The 12,708-nt window shown below is 48.8% G+C and overlaps 1 long non-coding RNA gene across 1 annotated transcript; it reads left to right on the top strand.

The window, feature by feature from the left end:
* Positions 1-209: 209 nt before the first annotated feature.
* On the top strand, positions 210-1,619 carry LOC116104009. Its single transcript, XR_004123660.1, has 3 exons — positions 210-320; positions 803-1,010; positions 1,204-1,619. It is a non-coding gene; the product is annotated as an uncharacterized LOC116104009 (long non-coding RNA).
* Positions 1,620-12,708: the final 11,089 nt, after the last annotated feature.

Genomic DNA, 12,708 nt, shown 5'->3' on the forward strand with positions numbered 1-12,708 from the left:
AGTTGTTGAATTCATGGGAGGGGCTGACTCATGTACGTGCATGCGTGGATACAAATGTGATGCGAGTGTACCTGAGAGAGAGAGAGAGAGAGAGAGAGAGAGAGAGAGAGAGAGAGAGAGAGAGAGAACAGTGCTTATTATGTCATAGATAGACATGGCTTCCATTCTTTAAGGCTGGGTGTGGCTTAGTAGCAAACACCAGAAAGGCATCTCATGGAACGTTTTATAAGGAAGTTCAGAGCTCCTTTATCACCTTCATGACAGCCTCCTGCTGTGTGCCACTATGTGTGCTATGGAGCCTGCTGAAGGACAACATCAAGGTCAGTGTTGTTCTGGGCACATGAGAATGGTTCCTCCTTGTGTCCCAGGTCCCAGGTCCCGGGTCGTGGGTCGTGGGTCCTAGGTCCTGGGACCCGTGCCCCATGTACTGTGTCCCATGTCCTGTGTCCTGTATCCTGGGTGTCCTGGGTCCTGTGTCCTGTGTCCTGGGGCCCAGCTCTGGCAAGGACCTCAGAGGAGGTCTAGTAGACCTCCTCCCTGCCGCTGCTGCTCATGTTTGGGCAGTTCTGGCTGCACTTCACGTTCTCAGTGTTTATCTTGACCCCCTCACTCCTCACTTACTTCACACTGCCATTGTGCATTCTCTGTTGTTATGGTGATCTCTGACCACTGTGTTGACCATTACTTTCTCATGTTAGTTGTCTAGGCTTTAGATTTGGCATTTGATATTGTCTTATAGGTACCTGTTCCTATTGATGATGATACTTGCTTAATGACACCAGTGCCCTGCTTTCTGTCCCAGCAACAGTGGTGAAGATCTTGGGAATTCCCCCACTGATCCAGTTTCTGGACCTTTCTGTAGAAAGTAAGATGACTCATGTGCTGCTCCCAGCTCTGCAGATGAGGTCTGAGTACCGCCTGTGACTGGGGAAAGACCATGGAACCAGATGGAGAATACAGAATTCACTTGATCCTTTTCAGCAGGCTGTACCTCTCAAGTTCTCTATTGGGTAGGACACTTATTTTTTACTTTCCTGTAGGCTTAGATTTTCAAAGCCTACTTTAGTGAGGGTTCTTAAATGCTTTAACCTCCCTTCTAGTCCATCACCCACCAGATGTAGTGGGAAGGATAGGTTAATAGGCCAAGGATTTGGACCTGTTTAGAAATAGTTCTTTGGGGGTGATTCCAATCTTCATTGTCAGGATATCAGCAGTTCAGTTCTCACGAATATGCAGCAGTAGCTTCATCCACTTACAAACACTATACGCAAATCAGCAATGTCCGTCCAATCCAGAAGAAACCGCACAGCTCTGTCAAATCTTCCTGACTCTTCAGAAGCTGCAAGAAGCCACCGGAATATCACAAGACATTCTTTGGTGCATTTCCCTCAATAAATTCACGATGAGCGATGTTCATCGAAGAAAGCTTGTAGTCAGCAAAGTCCAAAGAAGACCAGCAAAGAGTGGCAAGGTGAACCAATGCCACAGCATCATCTACTGTCTGTTGGGTTGTATTTATTCCCTTTCCAAACATCATGTGTTCTCTCAAGTGTCTCCTCCAGCAAAACAGCACGTGCCCCCTTTCCAGGAAGCTTACAGAACACACCACATATCTGTGCTCAGCAAACCATCCCCCCACATGTCTGTTTCAGTAAAATGTCCTCTGTTAAGACAGTCTCCAGAAAAAAGATCGCATGGCACAACTGAGTCTCCAAAGAAATCAGAAACTGTATTTCACTTTCTTTATTTCCACAGCTTTTCTTCAGTACTTCTAGAAACTGCCCACACTGGGGCAGAGGAAACACGTAAAAATAATAAGGTGGCTGGCTTCTCTCTGTATTGCATCAAGGTCATGTGTGTGATGGAGACTATGTGAAAATTGATCCCTTGTCATAAGCCCCATGGCGCACAGCTATGGTTTGCCTACCACATATATTTCTTGTATAACAACACTACTTTGTGTGTATGTTCAGACTGTTGTGATCCATCTCCATTGTTGACTTAATTGGATTGAGAGACATCTAGGAAATTAGTTAAAAAAAAAAATCTCTGGTTGTGCTGGCACAATATTTTCAGAGATTAAACCATGAGGTTTCTGTCCCAATATGCATTGGGACATTGCATTGATAAATTCAACATCTATGCATATCATTGGTTGGTGGAATTGTAGAAGGCAGGCTCTTGTGGGAGAAAGGGGGTGTTTAGGGAATGGTCTCGAAGGATATATCTTGACTTGGCCTCTTCCTACTACTGCTTTCTGCTTCCAGGGTACCACGAGCTGAGCAATGCTTGTCTGCGCTGTCCTCTGTGCCAGCCACAATGATGCCCCACCACAAGCTTGAAATCGTGTTAGCCTACCATGTGCAACAAACTCTGAAACCATGGTCTAAAACAAGCCTTTCTTCCTTTAAGTTTTTATCAGGTGATTCACACAGTGTGAAAAGATGAAAGTTATGACAAACACAGACACTAACAAACCAACACTTGCAGTTCATGAATTTGGGGTGGCTTCATGATAGCCTGAGAAGCTAAATCCAGGCTGTGAGTTCTCAACCCTGACCACAGTGATTAGGTCATGAAATGCTAAAGCCTGGCTGGGATTGTTAGGGGAGAGAGCAGATGTCCTTTGATGAGCATACCTGAAGCCATCATGGGATATGATAGAACTCCAGCAGAGGAAAGAAGCACATTTTAATGATACTGATGGAGCCCCAAGTCTGACTGTGTGTGAAGCGTGACTATCCCTAATTTTAAAAGGTCCGTGAGATGGTAACTTCCCCTTCTTTTACTTGAGCTGGTCTAAATTAGGTCCCCAGTCACTTGCAAGCAAGAACGCGCTGGCAGATATCACCCCATTGTTCCTAATCAGCTGGGGTCCCTTTGCTCTATTCAGACACTGAGACCAGATGTGAAGAAGCTCTTTTACTGTTGGCAGACCCGTGTCTCTGAGAGCCAAAGGCTTATGGACCGACAGACCCTGAGGCTTACAGCTCTGAGACCTTAGGGCTGGAGGCTCATGGCCGCAGGCTCCCTAGATCAGGGACTTGGACTCTATGCACTCATGTTGCCTGGCACTTCAAGCTAGTGTAATTTTCTGTTCCTAGCTGCAAACAGAAGTATTAGCAGCCGGGGATAGCTAATGCTATGGTGCCTAGGCCTCATGTATCAGAGTATCAGGTCATGGCTCCTATTACTGCTACTGGTATAGTTTTCCACCCCCAGGGCTTGTCAACTCTTCTAGCAACTCGAGACTTCAGTCTCTCATCTCTGGCACTTCCTAACTGTTTGTCTTCTCTGTACATCCGCTGCCCGTTATCTGTGCCCACTCTGCTCCCCACCACCTCTGCCCTTGCTTGCCTTCTGGACCTCATTAGCACGTTTTGGAGAGACTTCAGTGTTTGCTCGAGTGCTGCTGGTTCTTATATTACGATTAACTTACTACAGGAAGGTCTCCGAACATGTCTGCAGCACATCAATCCAAGATCAAACGCGCTACCCTCTAGCAGTCATACGGGAAAGCATTTGATACAGTTATTTAGTACAATTCAGGAGGATCTTGCAGCCGTCCACCGACTGCTGGATCGTGTAGGAGACAGAAGATCCTTCGTCATCTAGTTCTTCAGTTCCCAGCCTTAATTTCTCCTTCCTGTATTTCTGCAAAGGACAGACTAGCAGTTCTCATAGATGGTTCTTAATTCCAAAAATGGTCTAACAGTTATAATCATAAGAAAAATGGTTTAAAGAATGCCTATATCTCAACAGGACCTATGGCTTCCTAGTGATTGGTTTCATGGGAAAACCTAGAAATCAGTTCAAGGTTGTTGAAGTAGGTTTGGGGTGTATTCTCCCATCACGTTGTAAAACAGGCTGGACGAGCTGCTAGCATGTGTTTACCAGAGATGCCAGCTTTCTGCAGGTATGCTCTGTTTCTTTGCATGCCTAGAGAAAATCAGCTTTCAAAACGGTGACATAATGATGGGCTAGCACATCCTCTCATGACAGTAATTCCCATGGGTTGTCTGTGTGGGCCTTTGGGCTTTGTGCAAAAGTTAAGAATCTTTGTGCTTCTGACTTTGAGCACTGGGATCTGCAGACGGTGCTCCATATTAAGCTGTGTAGCCCAAGAGAGAGTCACATCTGGGACCCACTCTGTGGGATGTCACTGACTCACACAATTTGTTCATCTTTCCAACTATGACCTACCTGGGCTGCTCACACATAGTACCTTAGAGGATGAGCTCAGGATCCCCTTCCTATCATATGATTTGATATTTTTCTTTCCTCTACCTCTCTCTCTCTCTCTCTCTCTCTCTCTCTCTCTCTCTCTCTCTCTCTCTCTCTCTCTCTCCTTTTTTCTAAAAGCCCATCTTCCTTTCCTACTGAAATCTAGTATGACACCCAGGATAGGTGTTTGCTATGGATTTGTTGACCTTAGGGCTTTTATTTTTGGGTAGATTTGGGTGGCCAATGGGCTTGAGGGAAGGAAAAGGCTAAAGTCAGAAATTGGGTTCAGAAGAATGAAGAAGATTCCAAGAAAAGATTCTGGAGTCCCATGAGTGTTGATGGCTCCACAGACCCTCAAACATTATGATCTTGGCTTCACAACTTGAGTTAGAGACTCAAACAGAAGCAACCACAACCCCCTATGCAAGAGAATTTCCATGTTACCTGAGGTGGTTCCCCTGGGCCATCCTGGTAGGTGGTCTGTGTTCTGACCCACAGACTATGAAAGACTTGGAGTTATGGTAGAAGGACTTGCCATTGTCCTTTCGGTGTGCATACCAAGGGCATGTATCCATGACTCCCTCCCACTATCTGCAATCTTACTGAATCTCATGGATGCAGCAATCTTATGGTCCAGCCCTGTTTCCAAAGACCTACCCAGACTCCTTTCACTTTAGCCCGACTGCTCCCCACCCCCAGGAACCATGGTCCTGGGAACACTGGCATCGTGATCTGTTATTGATCAAGCAGGAAGCTCACAAACCATCAGATGAACAGCTCTGTTCCTTTGTCCAATCCAGAGATGACCTTGGAGAACTGGGGTCTATCACATGCTGGATCCCAGATGTGCTGTGTGTGTGTGTGTGTGTGTACACCCAGGCAGGAGAGGGGGAAGGGAGGGAGAGAGGGAAGGGGAGGGGAAGGGGCAGGGAGAGAGGAAGAGATTGCTAAGACCGCACAGGAAGAGAGGACCAACTTCAGTGGACGGTCACTAAAGGAGTTTCCTCCCCACTGCCCTTGCCTGTAGTCTGTGAGCTTAGGAACTGGAGTTAAGTACAGAGAAGCTTCCAGTTCTCCTCCCCTCCAGAGGGTATACATAGAGGAAAAGAAGTCAATGTCATTGGATGTGACTGTAGCCCATTCAGAAAGGAGGGCCTAGACCCTGAGCCAAGCTCATGGGTCCATGGAATAGTCAGCCATCCTCTTTTCATACATTATCTGTATGATGATATCACCTCCCCATTCACAGTCTCAGTTTATTCATCTGGGAAATGGGTATTCTGCCTCCCCTTCCATGGGTAAGTCTGAGGAGGCTGTGTCGTGTAAATAGTCCATGTCTTGCCATGGAAATGATAGAACAAAAGGTGTGTACACTAAAGTGCTGTGGGTCTGTACAGGTATGGGATAGACAGGAAGGCCTGCTCTGAGGAGGCTGATGTGATCCACTCTGCAGTGGTGAACTTTGGTCCTGCCTTGAGCCAGAAGAAACCAGGTGCTCAGCATGATTTACTGGTGATGACTGTCAGAGCGGCTGGCGTGGGTGGAAAACCCAGATGAGGGCACAAGTCCTGTGGGCCTCAAGCTTGTTCAGTCACTTATCCCTGGTCCTAGACTGGTCCCAGACTACAGAGGAAGTGATAGGCTCTTGGACTTCCAGATGTGACATATTTATGGAGGTAGCATTTGGGCACATGGGAGGAAACTCGCCCTCTGGCATTGTCTCTGTTTCCACCACCCCTTGGTGCTGCATGGTGCGGCTAATGAGAAAGAACAACAGGCCTTGCTTGCATGACCTAATATAGCCTGGCATTCAAGCTCGGACCAGGACACAAGTGGAGGCTGGTAACTGAAACCACAGAATCTCGTGATGGCAGAGAGCCTGCTGCAATCCTGAAGTCAGGGCACACCCCAGGGAGATGGACAGAGGCCTCAGGGCTCTCTCTCAAGTTTCCCAGCATGGGTGAGACTGAGTCCTGGCCAGGGGCACACTCTGTAGACCCTGCTCTACTTTCCCAGGCAGGTCAACATCAGGGTGGCTGGTCCACTGAACTCTTGCAAGACAGTGATGGGTTAGTGTCACTAGAGCTGTGCTTCTCAGTCTGTGGGTCATGACCCCTTTAGGGGTCAAATGACCCTTCTCACAGGGGTCACCTAAGACCATCTGCATATCAGGTATTTACTTGTGATTTATAACAGTAGCAAAATTACAGTTACAAAGTAGCAACAGAAATAGTTTCACATTGGGGTTCACCACATGAGGAACTGAATTAAAGGGTCGCAAACATGAGGAAGGTTGAGAGCCACAGCTCTAGCTGCTGTTAAATGTCACCAATCTGAACTCGGAAGAGTGGTAGCCCCAGGAGATCTGAAGCCTAGGTCCTCAGAGAAGAACTGCTTTGTCACTGTAGGGCATCTGTCAGTGCCACAAGAGGCCATCCATGCCACTATTCTGCCCTCTTGGAAAGCCAAGTACTCCCGTTTCCCCGGCCCAGGTCCTGTGAGAGCATGGGCTGCTTCAATTCTGCCCCTCACTGAATCCCTGCGAGCTAAAGAGGTAGTGAGGAAGACGGTGGAAAAGGAGAAAAAGGCACTCAGTCGGGACAGATTTCCAGGGTGACCAAGTCGTGTCTGTGTGCCTCAGACTGTCCTGGTTGGCGGCACATTAAAAGCTTCATGGCAGTGATGACCAGTATAGGCAGCAATTGTACTGTGCCTCCACCACTCTTACCCCATTGTACTTCATCAACCCACCCCATTGTCCTCCCACAACCCTACTGTACTCATTAACCCCCTGTCCCTTGTATCTGCCCCTCCCAGGAGTCCAGTGAGTGGTCTGGACTGCACCAAGAGGCATTCAAAGCTGTTACCATGTGGTAACCTTGAACCCAAGTCCTTTGGCCCAGCCTGTGTTTCTCTGCTTGCTCCATGCTGGTCTCTCCAAAGGGCTTGTCCCACATTTTCCCCTGGGTAAAAGTGATGGGGAAGCATAAGGAAGAGGGAGAAGGGGAGATCTGGTCAATCTTGGAGGAACCAAGAAATAAGAACCTTTAGTCTGTCTCAGGTCTGTGGGATCCCACCAGAGCAAAGATGGCCACTGCCCTCAGACATCCTGGCCATTCTGCCTGGGAAAACACAGAGGCTCAAGTATCATTTTGGTACCACCTATGGGCACATGCCAGCGTTGGACAATAGCTATAGAGTGTGGCTTGAGAGGATCTCTTTCTCTCTCTCTCTCTCTCTCTCTCTCTCTCTCTCTCTCTCTCTCTCTCTCTCCTCCCCTTCCTCCTTCCTTTCATCCCCTCCCTCCTCCTCTCTCCCTCTCCCTCCCTCTCTCCCTCCCTCCTCATCGCCCCCCACCTCTTTCTCTCAGCGGTCTGCTCAGCGCCTGCTGAAAGGAACATGGCTATCACTCATTAGGCTCTGAGAGCTCTCTGGCTGCAGCACATGTCCTGAGGCTGGATGACCCAACCTCCCTGTGTGTTTCTTTGATAAACTGAGTCCCAGGGAGGGCTGGGCTCCTCTGTGGCATAAGCCTGACTCCTTGTCATTCAGAAAGGGCCCAGGGAACACTTCCTTAGTGAGTAAGTGAATGAATTGATGGACGAGTCACCAATGAGTCTCCAGGACCACTGGGGCTCAGAGACTGCAGTACTTAGAGTTCTTGGGCACAGATAGATCTAGGGGGGATTTCATGCTAGCAGAGGCATCTGTCTTAGATACCCCTCCCCCACTGCAAATTCCCCTCTGGTAGTGAGGGGATTTGGGGAGAAAGTTTGAGAAAGGTTGCCTTGAAAGTGGCTGGAACTCAGGACATGGGCAACTCAGCCTGAGTAGAGGCAGGGCTGGGCATGCAGATTCCTTCTCCTTGCTCCCAGTTGTGGAACAGCAGTGGGCCAGGATGCCTGCTTCTGAGAGGCACATGGCTGTTGTAAAAAATGTCTTGCAGCCACACCCTGAAGCACTACTCCAGCCTCGTGAAAAGCATCACACCATATTTTGTCCAATTAGAAAAAAAAAATCTCCTTTTTCCTGCTTGACAATTTACGGTTGACCTCTGTTCTGAAACTTCGATGTTCCCTTTAACTCAGTGGCCTCAGCCATCCGCAGGATGGAGCCCCCCACCCCCTGTCCCTGTCTGTTCTCATAGTTTATGTCACTGTTCACATGGGAGAGCCATAGCTTGCTCCTGGTTTTGTTGTGTGGGGAATGAGATCATGTGGGGTCTGACATTAGTAAAAGATCGGGGTTCCAGGAATCTGAACTGGGCATGGCTGGGGATCCATAGCTGTTGTATGTGTTTGTAACTTCAGCTGGCCTTGGGGGTGATCCTCGTACATCAGACTTGGCCACATGTGTCCAGCCACAAGGCAGAAATATAGCAATGGAAGGGGCATAATTTATCTTGACTTACGGTTTCAGAGGGCTTGAGCCACGGGTTCTAGGCCCCATGTCCTGAGGCAGAACATGATGACATCAATAAGTTGTGGTGGAGGAGGCTGATTACCTCACGGTGTGCAGAAAACAGACAGCAAAGAAGGGATTGGGGCCAAGTCTAACTTCATTTTATTTCTTTTTAGACTTTTATTTTGTGTGTACAGGTGTTCTTCTGGAATGTATGTCTATGTACCAGCTGCGTGCTAGTGTCTGCAGCAGGCAGAAAATGGCATTAGACTAGAGTTACAGACTGTTGTGACCCACCACATGGGTGCCAGGAATCAAACCCAGGTCCTCTGAAAGAGCACCCAGTGTTCTTAATCACCGAGTCATCTCTTCACCCCAGGCAAGTGTAAATTCAAAGTCAGGCTTCCAGTGACTTACTTCCTCTGGCTAGGTCCTGTCTCTCAAAGCTTCCAACATCATCTGAAGTAGCACCGCCAGCCGTCCACCAAGAGTTGAACACTTGAGCCAGTTGGGGAACAGTGCATAGACACGCTATACAACACTGGCTGATGGGCTGATGTAGCACATCCTCTCCTGGAAACCTCACAAGCTTCCTGATGCCTGATGGGAAGGCGTGGTAACTCCAGGCCTCTTGTTCTCTCCAAAGGCTAGGAGGACCACCTGGACGGACAGTTCACCCCATCACCTGGATACCAGGAGCTGGTGAACCACAGCTCAAGTGACAGTCTGTGCCAAGCCCCTGCCTTAAGGTTAACGTGGCTGTGATAAAGCACCATGACCAAAAGCGACTGGGGGAGGACAGGGTTTACTTCAGCTTCTAGTTACGCCATAGGGAGAGGACAGGGTTTACTTCAGCTTCTAGTTACGTCACAGTCCACAAGGGAGGGAAGTTAGGGCAAGAACTCAAACATGGTAGGAAGCTGAAGGCAGGAGCTGATGCAGAAGGCACGGAGGAGTGCTGCTTGCTTGCTTGCTCCTCACAGTCTGCTCAACCTCCTTTCTAATGGCGCCCATGGTCACCAGTCAAGGGGTGGCACCACCCACAGTGAGCTGGATCTTTCCGTATGAATCATCCATCAGTAAAATGTACCATGATCTTTCCCATAGGCCAGCATCTTTTCCCAGTTGAGCTTTCCTCTTCCCAAGTGAGTCTCGCTTATGTCAAGTTGGCCTAAGCCCGGCTGTGTGCTGTGGGCCTCCTTCCCTCTGTGGTTGTTCCTGCAGTAGCTTCTCCCACAAAGCCTGCAGTTACTGCAACAGTCCCCATTTTACAGAGAGGGAAACTGAGGATGGGGTTAGAAACTCAGTCCTCCATTGACTAGAGACCCTGGCCTCGCCTTGAAGGATTTCCTTCCTGTAGTTGTAGTTCTGAAAGCCACATTGATTGGATCTCTCCTCAATGGTAGGGTCCTTGTGAGGTTTCCTTTGGAGTCAAGGAATGTCAGGCCTCACAGATGATGGCGGGTGTCATATGTGGGAGCTGCTTTCTTCCTCTGGCTTGTGCCAGGTTCAGACTACTTTATGGCCCTAACTACTTGGAGCTCTGCACAGGAGATCAAATAGTGAACAGGTAGCTGTCTAGGGCACCCTGCCAGAGAAGGAGGGGTAGTTACTGGAGGGAACTCCTTCACCCAGCACCATGCAGGCTGGACCTCAGTGATGAGGACCCGTCCACCCCCACAAGCCTGATAATGATTTCCTTGTGCTCTCTCAGGTGGGGCTGAGACAGAAGAAGGAAGTCCAGGCCTGGACAGAGGTCAAGTACGGAGACTAGAGGGTCAAAAGACTCTAGAGTTTGCTCCTCCCAGTGCCTGCCAGAAACTGAGAGGAGACGGCAGGAGCATAGAGATGCATTTTTCTATGGCTTTAGGCCCTGCTGTCATTCTGGACTCATTAGCTGGGGTAGGACAGTGGGAGATTCTCAGCCCTTTCCCAGCTAGGACACAACTCGTGTGGGTAGGGTGGACCAGAAATATGTCTGTCCCATCTCTTTAGGAAACCCAACTTGATTTCTTGTCTGTATCAGACTCCACCTTTCTCATTGTGCAGGTGATGGTGGGAAGTGGAAGGCCACACTGCAGTTGGTGAGCCTGGAAGCTGAGTCTATTTTCCAGGGTGTGGTGGAGAGATTGTGACAGAGTGAGTCTTTTGAATTGGAGTGAAATGAATCCCAAGTCCCCCTCCCCCTGTATTTTAAATTCGACTTCTTTGGAACCTTTACACGAATCTTATGTTGTTTAGTTTAGACTAATGTCAATATTGGCTCTATTTCCCTGGGGCAAGGAGAGAAAACCGCCTTCATCTTGTGTGCTATCTTAAAGAAGGTAGCCACCTTGGATGAAATCTGTGGCCAATGACTAGACTCAACAGAAAATAGTGCTACCACGGATTAGCAATGCCTGCCCCTATGGAGATAAAGGTGAAAGTGCCCATGTCATCCTCTGTTTGGGGGAACGAGTTAAATTTCCTCCCTCTTCCCTATCCAGTTTGTGGTCAGCAAATGTGTAAAGTACAAATCTGCTCTCTCTTCTGGGGGGTCCAGGATCTATCAGATTGCCTTAGTCCTTCCACAGTGGGCTAGCCTCCACAGTGGACTAGCCTCCACAGTGGGCTAACCTCCACTCGGCTTCTGAAGTGCATTTCCTATAACAAGGGCACAATCCTGGAGTCCAGCTATGCGTGTAGCCCTTCAGGGTCTGGACCCCTCCCCCTCCCCCTCTCCCCATTCTTCCCTTCTTTCATTAACAGTACTTCAGCACATATACTTAGAGTCCAGGAAGGATAACCCCTTTCTCACAGCGCCCTGGATTCTGTGCTTCTTTCTACCCTTTGACCCCGGAGGTGCAGGTTCTGGTGTCTGAAACATCTCTCCCAGTTTCCTTTCATGTAAGACCCAGCTAGCGCATCACTTCCTTGGTGGGGCCTTCGCTTCTGTCTCCAGGCCATCTGCATCTGTATCTTCGGTTTCCTTGGGGATTTTGTTTATGTCTCTGTTGTTGCCTGTGGCCCTAAAGACAGAAAAGTAAAGACACAGCAAGCCATTTCCCATTAAGTCATCAACCAGTAGAAGGCAGGGGTGGTGTGTGACACTGTAGCCTGGTAGGTCCTCTGGCTCTCTGAAGGGGGAGACCCAAGATTTTCTCTGAATCCATGGAAGATAATGAACCGCAGGAAACATTGTAAAAGTGACTTGAAAAACATTTTGTTTTAGAGTTTCATTTTAGATCTGGGACTGACCGGAAACTTTCTGTGGAGCATAGGTTAGTTTCCAGTTTGTCAATCCTCCTGCCAAGGCTTCCCAAGTGCTGGGATCACAGGTGTGTGCCACCACACCTCAGACTTTAGTGGCTTGAAGTTTGGTTCCAGCCTGCCATAGTGGTGGCTTAGCACGCAGCGCCACGCAGCTGAGGAGCATGTGACTGGCTGGACGTTCCTCAGAAACCTCACAGAGGCCAGGGTGAAACAATGGTGCTTTCTGAGCTGAGCTGGCTTCTGTAGGTAGGAAGCCTGGGGTGGCAACGGTGGGACAGAGCTAGGCACTCCGTTTGGAGTGCAATTTTGAGATGGCAGTAGAGCAGAGGTTAGAGAGGATCTGTTGCTGGCGGTTTGTGGGGGGAGGCTCAGATGGCTTCACAGAAGAACAGCTCAAGTTGGGTCTTGAAGAAAGGGTGGGGAAGCTCTTCATTCTGGCATGGGCCACACCTAGCCTTCAGAGAAGAATCTCTTACATAGCCCTCAGCCAGGTCCTCAGCTTGTGTGGGTGATGGTAGCAATATGAAGGATCACTGGGCTTCTCGATTTCTCTTCCCTTAGTGACTGTTGGCTGTGTGACTCGGGACATCGTTCAGTGATGACCAAGGCCAGAGTTTTCTCAGAGCTTTGGCTCTAGTCCTGTCTTATCCTCCGACCCTACCAGCTAAAAGGCACAGGGCAGGAGAGAGGCTCTGGTGAAACACACTTCTGTGCATGTGATAAAATGTCTGAGAACAAGTGCATAATATATGGAGAATAGAAGCTTATTTGGCATATGGCTCTGGAAATTGGGGAATTCCAGAGTGAGACAGAGGTTGTGTTTGGCCTCCG

Source organism: Mastomys coucha, unplaced genomic scaffold (assembly GCF_008632895.1).
Source record: "Mastomys coucha isolate ucsf_1 unplaced genomic scaffold, UCSF_Mcou_1 pScaffold21, whole genome shotgun sequence".
NCBI lineage: Eukaryota > Metazoa > Chordata > Mammalia > Rodentia > Muridae > Mastomys > Mastomys coucha.